The sequence below is a fragment of the Nicotiana tabacum genome, chromosome 7, assembly GCF_000715075.1.
Source record: "Nicotiana tabacum cultivar K326 chromosome 7, ASM71507v2, whole genome shotgun sequence".
Classification (NCBI taxonomy): Eukaryota; Viridiplantae; Streptophyta; class Magnoliopsida; order Solanales; family Solanaceae; genus Nicotiana; species Nicotiana tabacum.
In genome coordinates, this window is record NC_134086.1 from 101,225,397 (window position 1) to 101,241,537 (window position 16,141).

The window sequence follows — 16,141 nt, forward strand, 5'->3', positions numbered from 1 at the left end:
AAGTTACTGGATTCTATCTTAATAATTTATACATATTCAATAAAAATTTTAAGACAAATATAGAGTTCGAACCAAAGCTACTGGGTTCGGCCGAACCCGTTTACGACACTCTAGCTCAGCCTCTGCCCACAAACAACCGAAGACAAATCACTAAACATTAGCATCTCTATATTGTTGAGAGAAGTGGAGTTAGTAAACTATGGTTAGCTAGCTATAGTTAGTTAAATCTAATTAATGTGGTTAGTTAGGAAGTAGTGTATGTTAAAGTGTACAAATACACAATAGGAGCTGATGTACAAAGTGACTTTCATTTTTTTCCTTCAATAGAACTGTTAATCCCTTTCTCTTCTTAGCCTTCTCTCTAAGCTGACCTTCGATATGAGAACTTCCACAACTATGGAAGCTAACATGGTATCAGAGCTAGTGTCTATGATCGGAGCTTAGTTCCTCGCTCATCTGCGTGTATGTGTGTTACTGAAGTTCAGCTGAAGTGTCTGAAGGTAACAACACCTCTGAGCTAGGGTTTTGCTCAATTTGACCTCTGAAAAGTTTCATCAATAGCGATAGAAGACGAAATAAGCGAGAGTGCTCCCAGACGTGCGAATGTACCAGCTGCTCCAGCTATTTTCCCTATGATAGATCACAATCACCCTCTATATTTTCAACCAACAGATACTCCAGGTAGCTCACTCATCTCTCTTCAGCTAACTGGGTCGGATAACTATGCTTTGTGGAGTCGATCTATGAGAATAGGTCTATTAGGTAAAAGCAAACTAGGATTTGTGGATGGTAGGTACCCAAAATCGAAGTTCGAACCTGAATTTCATGAACAATGGGAAAAGGTAAATGCTGTAGTACTCTCTTGGAGTATGAATGCTGTGCGTCCAGGTTTGTTAAGCACTGTAGTATACGCCTCCAATGCTCACAAGGTGTGGGAAGATCTGAAGGAAAGATTTGACAAAGTGAATGGATCTAGGGTTCTGTACTTGCACAGAGAGATCCATACATTAACACAGGGAACAACGAATATAGCTGACTATTTCTCGAAATTAAGAGATCTATGGGATGAGTTTGATGCACTCATGCCTTGTCCTGGTTGTCCGTGTTCAGAGTCAAAGAAATATGCTTAGCACTTTAAATATCATAGGTTGCTTCAGTTTCTTATGGGACTGAATGACTCTTATTCTCAAGCTCGAAGTCAAATAATGATGATGACACCAGTACCTAGTATCAACAAGGCATATTCTCTCCTTGTGGATGTTGAAAGTCAGAGAAATCTGGCAAACTTCACGCAAATGATGCAAGTAACAGAAGGTAATGACAACACTGCTATGTATGGAAAAAAAATCCAAATCCTGGCACTGGACAGTTTAGAGCTCAGAAGAAGACACGGATTTGTGATTATTGTAACTATAAAGGTCACACTAGGGAGAACTGTTATAAACTAATAGGATATCCTCAAGACTTCAAGTCCAACCTTAAGATGAAGAAGAAGGGAAGCAACTCAGGAACATATGCTAATTATGTCAATACTAATTACAGTCCTACTATGCAAAATGCTCATATGCAGATGCAATTTGGAGGTTTGCAGTGTGGGACTTCACCTACATCTGGTTTCCAGCCTCAACAAATACAGATGAATGCTGTACCAACTGGAGTCCAGAATCAGCAACAACAAACAGTCCCTTACTTTACACAGGAGCAATATCAGCAGATAGTGCAACTACTTAACAAGGGAGCAGATGAAGGCTCTTCTGCCAGAGCTGCAACTGCAGGTAAACTAATAGCTCTGTTATCCAAGGCTGTTAATCTCAATTGGATAATAGACTCTGGAGCTTCAAATCATATGACATCCACGCTAGAAATGCTAAGTTCATGTCAGTCAATTCCCTCTCAAAAGGGAAGTAAAGTTCACTTGCCAACATGGGATGTTGCCTTTATTACACATATAGGAAAAACAAGTGTTCTTAACAATCAGGATATCAACAATGTGTTTTACATTCCAGAGTTTAAATACAATCTACTGTCAGTATCTAAACTGACCAAAGAGATGCAGTGTCTTGTGGCATTCTTTCCTGACTTCTGTATCTTCCAGGATCTCTACAATGGTCAGGTGAAGGGGATTGGTAAGGAGGACAAGGGACTGTACCTATTACAAGGCAAGACATTAGTCGGTGGTATATTCAGTCATGATTCAACTCAACAAAGGAATAAAACTGTGCAACAAGTATCTGAGGTGAACTCTGTATATAAGTCTACTATGCCTGAGAATAAGTCTGCTTATATGACTAGTGAACACTCTGAATCTAGTGCACTGTGGCATAGAAGACTAGGTCATGCACCTATAAATGTAATCAAGAAGCATACAACTCTAAGTAGTTTGAAGGATAATCACACACATTTCACTGTCTGCCCTTTAGCCAAGCAATCAAAGTTACCTTACAAGCTAAGTACTACTACCTCTAATGCTGTATTTGAACTGATTCATTGTGATGTATGGGGGCCATATAGAGTACCTACATATGACAGTAAAAGGTTCTTTGTTACTATTGTAGATGACTTTTCCAGATTTACCTGGGTTTTCTTACTTGTTTCTAAGTCTGATACAGTGGTTGTCCTTAAAGAGTTCCTAACAAAGGTGAAGAATGTATTTTCCACAACAGTTAAGACTCTGAGAACTGATAATGGTAGTGAATTCTTTAATCAAGAAGTTCACAGTTTGTTGTCATCCTTGGGCATTATTCATCAAAGTACCTGCACCTATACACCTCAGCAAAATGGAGTTGCTGAGAGGAGGCACAGGACTATATTAGAAATGGCCAGAGCTTTGAGGTTTCAAGCTGCTGTGCCTTTGAAATTCTGGGGAGATTGTGTATCTATAGCTGTTTACTTGCTCAACAGACTTCCTTCAAGGGTTATTGGTGGCAAGTCACCCTTTGAGATGCTTTATTTGCATGATCCCAACCTCACTCATCTCAGAGTATTTGGCTGTTTGTGCTATGTAACTTCACCGAAAGAGCTGGACAAATTTGCTTCCAGAGCAGTACCTGGTGCATTTCTAGGATATTCCTCAACTCAGAAGGGATATAAGGTCTATGATCTTCACTCAAGAACCTTCCTTGTAAGCAGAAATGTGGTGTTTAAAGAAGACATCTTTCCATTCAAATGCTCACAAACCTCTGGCACACCTATGTTCCCTGTTCTAGATCTTCTTCCTGCAGTTACTGAAGTTCATCCTACACCTCTACCCTATGACACACCTATGAGAACACAAACTGACACATATCCAACTGACATACACCCTTCAGAGGAACCTTTCTCCTTAGTTCCTTCTCTTCCTTCTTCTCCTTTGACAGAAGAACACAATACCTCAGAGGACCCTCATGCTCCCTCTGTGAGTCTGAGAAGATCATCAAGACCTAGCAAAGCTCCTTTGTGGTTGCAAGATTATGTGACTCCTACTTCCTCTCACACCTGCCTGTATCCTATCTCCTCACATGTATCCTACAATGCTCTCAAACCTGCTCGCCTTCATGGACTATCCTCCTACTCCTCTATCACTGAACCACAATCATTTAATGAAGCAGCCTCAGATCCCAAGTGGATTTCAGCTATAAAACTTGAAATAGCTGCTCTAGAAGCCAATCATACATGGAGTATTGTGGACCTGCCTGCTAGAAAAGATCCTATTGGATGCAAATGAATTTTTAAGATAAAGTTCAAGGCTTCAGGAGAAGTTGAGAGATACAAGGCAAGACTGGTGGCCAAGGTCTATAGTCAGAAAGAAGGCCTTGACTACTCAGAAACCTTTTCTCTTGTAGCCAAGATGGTTACTGTGAGGTCCATCATTGCCTTAGCAGCTGCTAAACAGTGGGTTATCTATCAAATGGATGTGCATAATGCCTTCCTCAATGGTGACCTAGTGGAGGATGTCTACATGCAGATACCTGATGGGTTTGCCAGACAAGGGGGAGTCTTACAAGGTCTTCAAACTACACAAGGCCTTGTATGGGCTCAAACAGGCCCCAAGACAATGGAACAAGAAATTAACAGAAGCATTACTACACATGGGCTTTCAACAGAGCTACTTTGACTACTCTATGTTTACCAAACACAATGGCAGTGATCTAGTTATTGTGCTGGTGTATGTAGATGATCTACTGATCACAGGCAACAATATGATGCTATTAAATCAGACAAAAACTGATTTGCAGAAGAATTTCAAGATGAAAGATCTAGGTGAGCTAAAGTTCTTTCTGGGCATTGAAGTTGCTAGATCAAAAGAGGGTATAGTTATGTCTCAAAGAAAATATGCCTTGGAGCTTATCTCTGAGTCAGGTCTAGGGGGAGCCAAGCCAGCAGACACACCTCTAGAAGTGAATCAAAAGCTAACATCTTAGGAGTATGACAAAGCTATAACATGCATAGGAAGCTTAGAAGAATCAGATGTTGCACCCAAGAATCCAGGCAACTATCAATGGCTTGTAGGGAGATTACTCTACTTAACTATGACTAGGCCAGACATAACATTTATGGTTCAAGTCCTGAGTCAGTATATGCACAGCCCAAAAGTCTCTCATATGGAAGCAGCTTTGAGGGTAGTGAGGTACATAAAAGAAGCTCCTGGGCTAGGACTCTTCATGCCAGCACAGAATGCAAATGAGTTATCTGCATACTGTGACTGTGACTCTGACTGGGGCTCTTGCCTACAAACTAGGAGGTCAGTCACAGGTTACATAGTGAAGTTTGGAGATGCTTTGATCTCATGGAAATTGAAGAAGCAGGAGACTGTCTCCAGAAGTTTTGCAGGAGCTGAGTTTAGGAGCATGGCAGCATGTACTGCAGAAATAGTATGGTTAAATGGGTTGTTCAAAGAGCTTGGAGTTCATCTAAACTCACCTGTAAAGCTTATGTGTGATAGCAAGGCTGCAATTCAAATTGCAGCAAATCCCATTTTCCACGAAAGAACTAAACATATTGACATAGACTGTCATTTTGTTCGAGAAAGGATAGTGCAAGGGGTACTGAAGACTCAGCATGTATCAACTAAGGAACAGCTAGCAGACTTACTAACAAAAGGCTTGGGCAAGGCCCAACATGACTATCTTCTGAACAAGCTCGGAGTGAAGAATCTCTTCAAGCCTTCAGCTTGAGGGGGAGTGTTGAGAGAAGTGGAGTTAGTAAACTATGGTTAGCTAGCTATAGTTAGTTAAATCTAATTAATGTGGTTAGTTAGGAAGTAGTGTATGTTAAAGTGTATAAATACACAATAGGAGCTGATGTATAAAGTGACTTTCATTTTTTTCCTTCAATAGAACTGTTAATCCCTTTCTCTTCTTAGCCTTCTCTCTAAGCTGACCTTCGATCTGAGAACTTCCACAACTATGGAAGCTAACATATATAATTGCAGAATGACAAATAAGCTTGAAGGACTCCAAAGTGGCAGTGATTTTGGTGGTTAGGTGTGTTGGCAGTGGTTGGGTGAGGAGGGAGGTGGTGGTGGAAGAACAAGTAGGGAGGGTGTAAAGTGGGATAGGTTCCATGAGGTGGCATGCCACACGTGGTATCCACCTCAACGATGCATCATATCATGTGAGATAATTTTGCCATGGTGGAGGGTCTTAACGGCCAAAGAGTATTTTTTAACCAATTTTATAACGTCGAGGCTGTGATGCACCAATAGTATAACGAAAGATATAAATAACATTTTCGAATAGCAAAACAGTATTTTTATTCCTTCTCCGTATAAAAATGGGTAAAGGGAAAAGGTAATGGATAGGGGCGAGTCCGCGGGTAAATATTGTCCGCCCCATGAGTATTTTGCTAAACTTCCCCTATAATATACGTAGTAAAATTGTCTACCTAACATTACGCCGCGATCCATCATCCTATTATGTAATAATGTTCTAAGGCATTTTTGCTTAATCATCCGTATGTAAGCGTTAATTAAAAAATTTATACATTTGCTAGAGTTAGTTTTGTCTAACTTAAGGCTTTGCCAGTATTTCAGGAAAAAAACATCTTATTGCAATGATTTACCACCAAAGGCTAAAAGATAAGAATTTCAATACATACATACTGGAAGCTCTATACATATTAAATTTAATTACTAGTTTGCACTTTTACATATTTTCTAAGACTCACGTAATTATATTTATTAAATTATAAAATGTATGGCAATGCTTATGTGTTCATATCTAGGGTATATATATTAATCTTATAATTGCCTTCTGATAAGACGATTGAAAAATGCAACTCCTTTTGGATTAGAAGGGCACCAACTACCTTCTACTCGGACTAGAGAAATGACATCATAACCCTCCAGATAACTCAAAAACAGGGGTAAATATAATTAGAAATAATGGGATTTGTGGTTCAGCTGACCTCATTATTTTGACTTGAGTCATGTATACATATGTAAAAAGTTAAAATTAATATACAATATAAAATAAGATTATACTTATGTTGAATATAATGGTGACAAAATAGATTAAAAAATAGTTATTCGTCTATATTATCCACTAAAAATGGATTGAATAATGAACTTTTAAAAGCGAGTCAAATATAGATAAAAACCATATTATTATTCACTTAGAAAATGGATAACCAATAGATAACTAATTAGTTTAACTTTTACATTTGTAAAGACTCAAATTGGGGGTTCCTTGAGCTTGAGAGGCTAGAAAGTTTTCCAAAACTGATCATACTCAAAAGACCATGCGTAACATGGTTACCCATAACATCCGCCGGTTAACTTATTTTCTATCCGTATTAAATATGAGTTATGTGGATAATTTATTTATTTTTACATTACCATTTTTTATCTGCTCATATTCGATCTTGACACATTTATTTGCCACCCCTAGTTAAATACATGGACCCTAAAACTTGAATTTGTGTATGCTCAAAATCAACATTTCATATAGCTGCATTTGGGAATAGATTTACGATATATTCTTCTTTTCGTATCCTTATTAGTTCAAGGACAAATAATGAGTTGTAGGATATATAGATACTTGGTTTTAATGTATGAAAATTGGTTTTGAAAATATCTCTGATAGCTAAAACCAAAAGAAAAAGAAAAGGGAATCATATATATGGCTACAGATTTCAAAACCCCACAAATTTGGACATTATATGTGATCCTCATATTGTCATCTCCCTTCTTGGAAATCCATATATCTGAAACCGAGGAGAATCGTCTATTCCCAAAAGTAAACATTTTGGCATTCGGACCTTCACATAAAGCCATGATATATACACGCACCTCATATTGGAATGTGACCACACACAGAAAAAAAAAAACTTAATTAAAAGATTTCATGATTCATGGCTTGTATGGATTATAATAAAAATCCTATATGCCATGACTCATGCTAGATAATTATGATTAATTAATAAGGGGGGGGGGGGGGTTGTGAGTGTGATTCCACGTGGAGAAGTGCAACGCCAGATGACGTGTGATAAGGACACGTGTAAATGCATGCTAAGGAGCTTAAGCTCATGCAGACACGCTGGAAGTTGGGAACCCAAATGTCTCTGTTTTTCGTGGGCATCAGTTTGATTATATTCGAATTCGCACTGTGTAGAATCCCATTCAGAAGAAAGTACTCGTTACCAAAAATTTTTTTATACACAAAATTTAAACTCGAGACATTTAATTAAAAGAAGAACAAAATCTCAGCTCAAAAAAAAAAAAAAAAGGAAACAGTGGAAACTTTCTCATAACAGGAACTGATACAAATTAGAATATTTCAGGATTATAATCGTTAGATTATAGATAAGATTATAACTTGAAAATTAGATTAAGGCTAAGAGAAAAAAGAATATAGGTATGATTTTTCCAATATATTCTTCATTTTATTTCGGGATTATAATCATTAAATTATAAAAAAAAATTATTACTTGAATAGTAAATATTTTATATGAAATAAAATATGCCAAGATTTTAATATAAAAATAGTTTTAATATTAACTAATATTTGAGATCTGATAAAAAAGAGTTGAATTGCAATGATGAAAGGTAAATTTTTTTAAGTAATGGTGGTAAAATGGATGGGAGATCGACTGCATTAAGATGATATTTAATAAAGGCGGTGGATGAAAAATAGAAAAGGAGATGAAAGAATGTGATTTAATGGTAGTTAAGATTAGTTTTCTGATGGTGGTGGAAGAATATATGGTGAAGGAGGAGGTGATGTTGGCGATGATTGGGTGAAGATGTAGGTGGTGGTGGAAGGAGAAGCAAGGGAGGGGTAAAGTGGGATAGCTTCTTCGATGAGGTGGCACTGAGGTGACATGCCATGTGACATCCATCTGCGATATATCATGCCATGTGAGATAATTTTGACATGATAAAGTCTTAACAGTATATGGGTATTTTTGAACCAATGCTATGATACCAGGAGACTATGGTGGACCAATAATATGACGACGGGTATAAATAAATATTTTCGAATAGTAAAGAAATATTTCTTAGCCTTATTCGTTTCTTATAATACCCAGCCTAATGAAGCCAATTCAAGTTACTATAAACCAAGCCAATTTAGCCGAGCCAAGCCAATTCAAGTGTAGCCAAATAAAGGCAATCCAAATCAAGCTATGCTAAGTCAAATGGATAAAAAAAAAATTGGGAAGGATGGATAAGTAGGGGTAATTAGTTTTAATTAGGTTGATATATATATTATAAATGATTTTCAAATAGATAGGAAAGGGTAATTAGTTTAATCTCAATGCGTATTTTGCATATATTGCTCTATATTATAGCCTATGTAACGTTTTGTGTTATTTGTACATCATATTCTTTACAATTTATAATTTAAGAAAATGACATTTATATCCTTTATGTGTAAAGAATAAATCTTCAAGTATAAAAATAAATTTCCCATATATAAAAACAAGTAGGTTATAAACTAAAAACGAACTTTATAAAAAGTCACAAAATCAATTGACCTGTAAGGTTCAACTATATGTTTTTATATCAGATACTTATTTAAGGTCAATTAATAAAAGTAGCTTTTAGAGAATAAGGAACCAAATAGCCAAAATAATACTTCCTCCGACCTATAATAAATGGCTTTTTGGCATTTGACACATCCATTAAGAAAATATTATTTTCTTGAGGAAAAAGGGTATTTTAATTAAATTATCCTTTATTAAAATTTGCATATTGTTAACTTGACACATTGAGATATATAAGTAAGAGTAAATTTTGAAAACATAAAATTAATTCCTTCTCAATTATATATATAAAAAAATTACTTAGTTTAGACCAAAATAAAATGACAAAAAAATTACTTATTATGAACATGAGAGAATAATAATTAAGGAACCAAGTAAAAGGAAAGCACTTTCACAAGCCTAAAACTTTCACAAGCATAACGTGAACTAGATTGATTATAAAATATTATTTTAGTCCCAAACTTGATTAAGAAATTCTCATCCTATTTTATATGATACGGTTTGCTTTTCAGGGGGAACTCTTGATATTGATCAAAATTTGTTGACATGTTAATTATAAAAGAAGTTAAATCTAATTAATTACTCCCTCCGTCCAAATTTACTTGTTTATTGACTTGGCTTACCTACTTAAGAAATAATAATAGCATAGTAATTTTGTTAAATTATTTGTCACGATCCAATTCTATTATAGGCTGTGATGGCGCCCACCGCCCTTGCTAGGCAAACTAATAGTGAACAATCTAGTAATTTCCCAGTTTAATAAGTTTTCCAAGTAAATTGCTTTCCTTAATTTAAAAGACTTAATAAATAACAGGTTTAAAATAATTAAAATGAGAGCAGCTGAGTGCAATCATACCATAGAGATAAAATCAAAACCGCAAGTCTACTAGTGTGTGTGCCAAGACCTGGTATCACAAGTGTATATGCTACTAGAAGAATATACAAAAGATTACTATTCTACTGTCTGAAATGAAATAGACAAAACAATAAACAAAGAAAGACTCTGGCTGCTCCAGAACGGCTCAGGGCAGCTCACCGCGTAGTCTCATAATAGGGATCAAGTATGCGCGCTGGACTGATATCTAGATGCACATGCCTCAGATCCTGCACATTTAAGTGCAGAAGTGTAGCATGAGTACATAAACAACATGTACCCAGTAAGTATCCAGTCTAACCTCGAAGAAGTAGTGACGAGGGATCGACTTTGACACTTACTATAGGCTAACAATAAGATATCAAAATAATAACTAAGCACGGATTACATAAATATAGCAGAAAATTCAATAACATGAATAATAAACATTTTTTTCCGCTAATAATATATCTCAAGTTTACTTTCCCTCATTTAACAATTTATGTCTCAAGTAAATGAACAGTATCAATTATAAATGGATTCCAAAGATTTATCATGCACAAATTATGCCGAGGTCGTACGGTCCGATCCAACATAATAGTATTTAAACTGTGCACTGCCGATGGTTGAACGACACGAACCATAGATGCATCTATCTGCTACCGAGGAGTTCGACCCGCTCCACAAATAGAAAATATTTTAAAGAAACACAAATTCTCAATGACAGTTAAGTGTCCCATTCAGAACTTCAAGTAAGAGAAATTTAACCTTTTACAATTCTTTTATCAATTTTTAATATGACTTAGGCAATTAAGTTAACAAGCAGGGTGCAAACATTTCAAGTATGGCATGATATGGGTCTTAGACTACCCAGACAATAGAATAATTAGTATCTACGTACGGACTCTCGTCACCTCGTACGTACGTAGCTCCCACATATAGGAGCACATATTAATTAATTCACCTATGAGGATAATTTCCTCTTACAAAGTTAGAAAAGAGATTTACCTCGTCTCAAAGCCTACTTTCCGGCCCAAGATTGTGCTCAAACCCTCAAATTCGGTGCCGAACAATCCAAAACTAGTCAAATGGTATATAAATTAATCAATACATGTTGAAAAGTTCATATCCCAACTATTGTAGTGATTGCCCAAACGTAAATGCAAGATTCCTAAAATTCACCCCCGGGCCTACGTGCCTAGATTTTAAATTTTTTGAAGAAAGTTGGTACACATAACCTCATGAACTCAAATATATGATTTTCACTAAATTTCATAACCAATTTTGTAGTTAAATCCCATTTTTATCAAAAACCTAGGTTTTTCATCTAACCATAAATTCCACAAATTTACATGTTAAAATCTATCAATTGTTGATACCCAATTTTTCCCTATATATTTTTCAATATGCAAAATGCCTTCAAAATAGCATATTGTGAGCACGTGATTTTTGCTTTCACGGAAATTACTCCAAAAGAAATCGAAAAAAAAGTTACCTTTGGGTACAATTTTGGGAATTTACGTGCCATTTTGGTAATTGTTTTGTCCGTAAATGTTTACCTTGTCGTAGTTAATTTAAAAAATATAAAAATACGGGTCACATGCATATTTAGGATTTAATTGTGCATTTAGGAATTAATTAAACCATAATTTGATTTTCAAGGGGAAAATCACAAAATATGCATTTTTATTCTATCTGTCGTCATTGTGTGATTTTATTTTAACTAAATGTTTTAATTTGTGTGTTAATTATTGTTGAATATTAATTAATATTTGTGTAGTTTAATTTTGGTTTTTAATTTAATTAGGAATTTTTGTTTGAATAAAAGAATGAAAAGGGAAGAAAATACCGGATTTGGGCCAAAAATTCAATTGAAAATCAGGCCCAATCCATTACATTGACCCAATCCACGACCTGGGCTTCCAAACGACGTCGTTTAGGTGTATTTGATCTAAGCCGTTCATCTCACTTCATCTAACGGCTCCAGGCTTTCCCAGACACCCGACCCATTTCACACAAAGACCGACCCAGTCTCCACGCGAGACCAAACGACGCCGTCCCCTTAAATGAAAAGATCAAGGCCGTTGATCATCAATGATCCAACGGCCGAAATTCAACTCCCCCGTCCCGTATATAAACCCTCCTCTCTCACCTCACGCCCCCGTAACCAAACGCCCCCCTGCACGCCTTCGTCTCTATCAACTCGGAGACGAAACCATCAGCAAACCCTAGCCGCCGTTGAACCCCTAAGCCTGAAACCCGGCGGCAACGATGCCGGTGACCACCAAATTAACACCCCTAGTGCACCTCGACCCCCTGGACACGAATCTACAAACCGTTTGGCTCGAATCAACCTACATCATCTCGAATTTCATCTGAAGATTCGAGCCAAACCTCAACTTATACTAACCGATCCCAAATGCACACCAGTTACTCCCTTGACCTCCCTCGTGACCAAACCAAACCTGGTTTGGTTCGAATCGAACCAGAAAAACTCGAACCCCTAATCTGAGCCCCAAGAACCCTAGAAATCCAAGAACCAGGAATTTGTCCAAATTAGTAGAGGTTTGGGGTCTAATAGACCTTGGTCGAAGTGTTCTCCGTTGAGAACACTTGATTAAGGTCCATTCGACCTCAAAAAGGTCGAGTCTGAGTTCAGACCTGGGTCATCTAGTTTACTTGAGGTATTTCTTTTTTCTTTTTTATTTGTTCTATTTTTTGTTTGTTTTGTTATTCGTTTGTGTGGTTAGAATGATTTTATTTCCAATTTCTGTGCTTTGTTCTTCTTCTTCTCCAAATCAGACCTATTATTGGTCGAAATTTTCGCCTGTTCGTGGTTAAGTGTATATGTTAAACTATATAATCGATTGGAATGAGTTTGGTCGATTAATTAGTTTCCAGAGTAATTCCTTGTTTTTTTCAGTACAACTTGAATCACCTATATGTACTGTTCGATCATTAGCTATTGACTTATATGTTGTAATTCATATAGTCGATTGGATAAATGTCGTCAATTAGTTTTAACAGATTGGGATGTTAGAAACCTGCAAATTGTTCAGTTTTAATGGTCTGTCAGTTTAATACTAATATACCACTAAGCTAATGAATAACATAGGGATCAATAGTGGGAGTGTTAATGTGTTAAGTGCCTTTAGTGGCTGGAAATCAGAAATAGCATGGGGTTTATTTTTAAATAGAAATGGCCAGTTAAAAGACTGACAGGTTTTTGAATTAACTAGTGAAAAAGGTACTACTTGAGTTGGCTTAGTGACTTTACTGGTGGGAAATCAGTAACAACATGGGTTTAATGATAAAAAGGTAGAAATGCACATGAGGAGGGAATAAAAAATAGGCTGAAAAGTGAAATGTTTGAAGGATGATGGCCAATTCTAGTCTTTAAATGGACTGGATTTTGGACAAGAAAGGGAGAGTTTTGAGAACCCAAGGAGTTTTTTTTTTTAACTAAAAAGAGAGCTCATTTCTTGACTTCAATCCGAGATAGACAATAAACAAAAAGAAAAAAGCAAAGAAAACCCCCTGGGGAAGAACTCTAAAATTCCAGAAAAGGCACTGTTCCATTATTTAAATTCACATTCAGTTTGAGATTTAGGCCCAACTAAAGCTACTCTAGGCTTGTTTATTTTGAGCTGTTTGTTGTCAGATTTGTCCCAGTTTGACTTCAAGTTGGTGTTTGGTCTATTTCCAATTGGTTTTGGGTCGACTTGTTTTAGCTCTTTTGGTTTCTTTTCTAAAAATATTTCTGGATCTCTGAGCTTCACTGGGCTATTTCTTATTTGTCCCATACTGCTGATTGTGGTGCTACTACTGCTATTTGTTATCTGCTGCTGCTGATTTACCTCTCCTTTTTCTCACTTTCCAATTCAGGTACACTCTTGTCTCCATTTGAATGTGGCATCTTGGTTCAAGTGTATAAATGATCCAGAAAGTCAATGACAAGGAACTTTTGTTAATCTGAACCTATTAAGAATTATTGTAGTTTTAATACTCTATTTAGATTATTTTTGTTGTCAAGAACTATATTGAACTACTAGACTGATTTTGGTTGTTTTGGCTGATTTTGGGTTTAAGTTAACAATTAGCTTGGTTTAGTTTTTACATTGATAGTGTAATGCATGATTTTAGTAGGTTCCTGGGTGTATTCGAATGAACTGTATGAGATTGTATTTGGACTGAAAAAATGGATTTCGAGTTAGCTAGATCATGTGAATTATTGGATTGTTAAGTATTAGATCCTCTTTTGTAGTTCGTCATTAAACGATTGTATGGTTAGTAATAAATTAGCAGGCAGTTAGAACAACGTGAAGTAATTGATTATGTTATCATACATCAAGCCCAAGTTAAGTATTAGATTAGTAAGTTTAGTTCGAGCTAGTATCAAACTAGTTTAGCCTGTGCTGAGTAATCAATCTCCAGTAGGAATAAATAAATACACATCATTATTCCATGCGTTCAATTATCAAGTGCATATTGCAATAGCGTGAAATAACTGAGCATGCCGCCATTTCTTTTTATTTATTTGAAATCTGTTTAGTAAGAATCAAGGATCAGTAGCTAATTAAAAGCTTTGAAGCGGGCCTATTAAATACCTTTCTCGTTTTGGGCAAATTTTAAGGCTCGCGCTCGAACAGTTTTCGTTAATGGATCATTGTTTCAATTCATATTCTTTGGGCTTACTTTTGAGCCCAATGACACGTTTATTTTAAAACCATTGCTTGGCCCGTATTAGACCTGAAACATTTTAATTAGGATATTTTCCTTTTTTTAGAGACAAAACAAAAAAAAATATAAAAATAAAAAAATCATAGTTGCTTTTAGGCTTGCCCTTTTAAAATAAAATGAGGCGAGCCTCGCCGAATAAAACGTACAAACCGCGAGGCCCTCATAAATGTATATATTAAATACTTAGAATTTGGGATGAGCCGTTTAGCGAATTTCATGGCCCTCCTCAAAAATAATAACGTGTTAGTCTCTTTAGGCACATTTTTAATAATATTACTTTCCTAAACTTGGGTGCGCATTTATGTGACCTAAATCCAAATCTCAACGGAGTCGGAACGTATTAACAACCACGGGTGCATTGATTGTGACGTGGTTCGAGATGCATTTTCACGACGTTGCAATTCTATTAAAAAATAATAATAAAAGCGGTTTTAAGCTTAATAAAAGCACACAGGTTATAACATGTATTAAAATCAGATATTTAGTCATTATAACAATTTAAGTGACCGTGCTAGAACCACGGGATCCGTGGGTGCCTAACACCTTCCCTTGGGTCAACAGAATTCCTTACTTAGAATTTCTGGTTCGCAAACTTCATTTGAAAAGTCGAATATTTTCCTCGAATTGGGATTCAAGATAAACCGGTGACTTGGGACACCAAAAGCCAAACCTTTCCCAAGTGGCGACTCTGAATTAAATAAATAATCCCATTTTCGAATAATGTCACTTAAATTGGAAAAACTCCCCTCACGCATTTATCCTTCGGGGCAGGCGCGCAAAAAGGAGGTGTGACACATATATATATGCATATATAATCATATCCAAATGTTTTATATTTTTCCATAAATTTTAAAGGTTTTTAAATCGATTTATTTCCCCTTTTCATACATAAAATCCCAATAATTATGTTCGAAATAATTATTTTTGATGATTCATTTATTGGATCTTTATATTTATGCCAAAATATGTCTAAGTTAATTTTTACAATTTGTTTTAGTATTTTTTAAAGCTAATTGCATATAATTGCAATATTAGTCATTTTAAGGTTTAATTGCGTTTTATATTCATAAAATCGAGTCTTGTATTTTTGAATTGTTATTTAGGTGTTATAATTCATTCTAGTAATTTCAATTTTATTTTCAGAAACTATTTACTATTTTTTATAATTAAAAGGGTAAAAAGTGGCTATTTAAATTTTAGCCCAAATTGGCTTTCTAATTTAACCCAAATCAAACCCAGCTCCCAACCCAATTATACCACCTGACCAAGCCAAACCCGATTTTATAAAATGACCCACCTACCCTTTTAATCTAGGCCGTTGATCATTCAGATCAACGACCACCATTTCACCTACCATTTTTAAACCCTGACGACCCCCTAACCTAAATCATTTCTCACCATTCAGCCGCCCTTGAATCCCCTTCCTCTCAAACTCTCTCTGAAACCTAAAGCAAACCCGATCCTCCACCACCCAAATCCACCCTAATCTCTTTCAATCCCTGCCCAATCCATGGGCTCCCATGGCTGTTTGAGATGTGTACTCGTCTCTTATGTCTCCTTGTGGCCTGTTTTTGTGATTCCATGGAA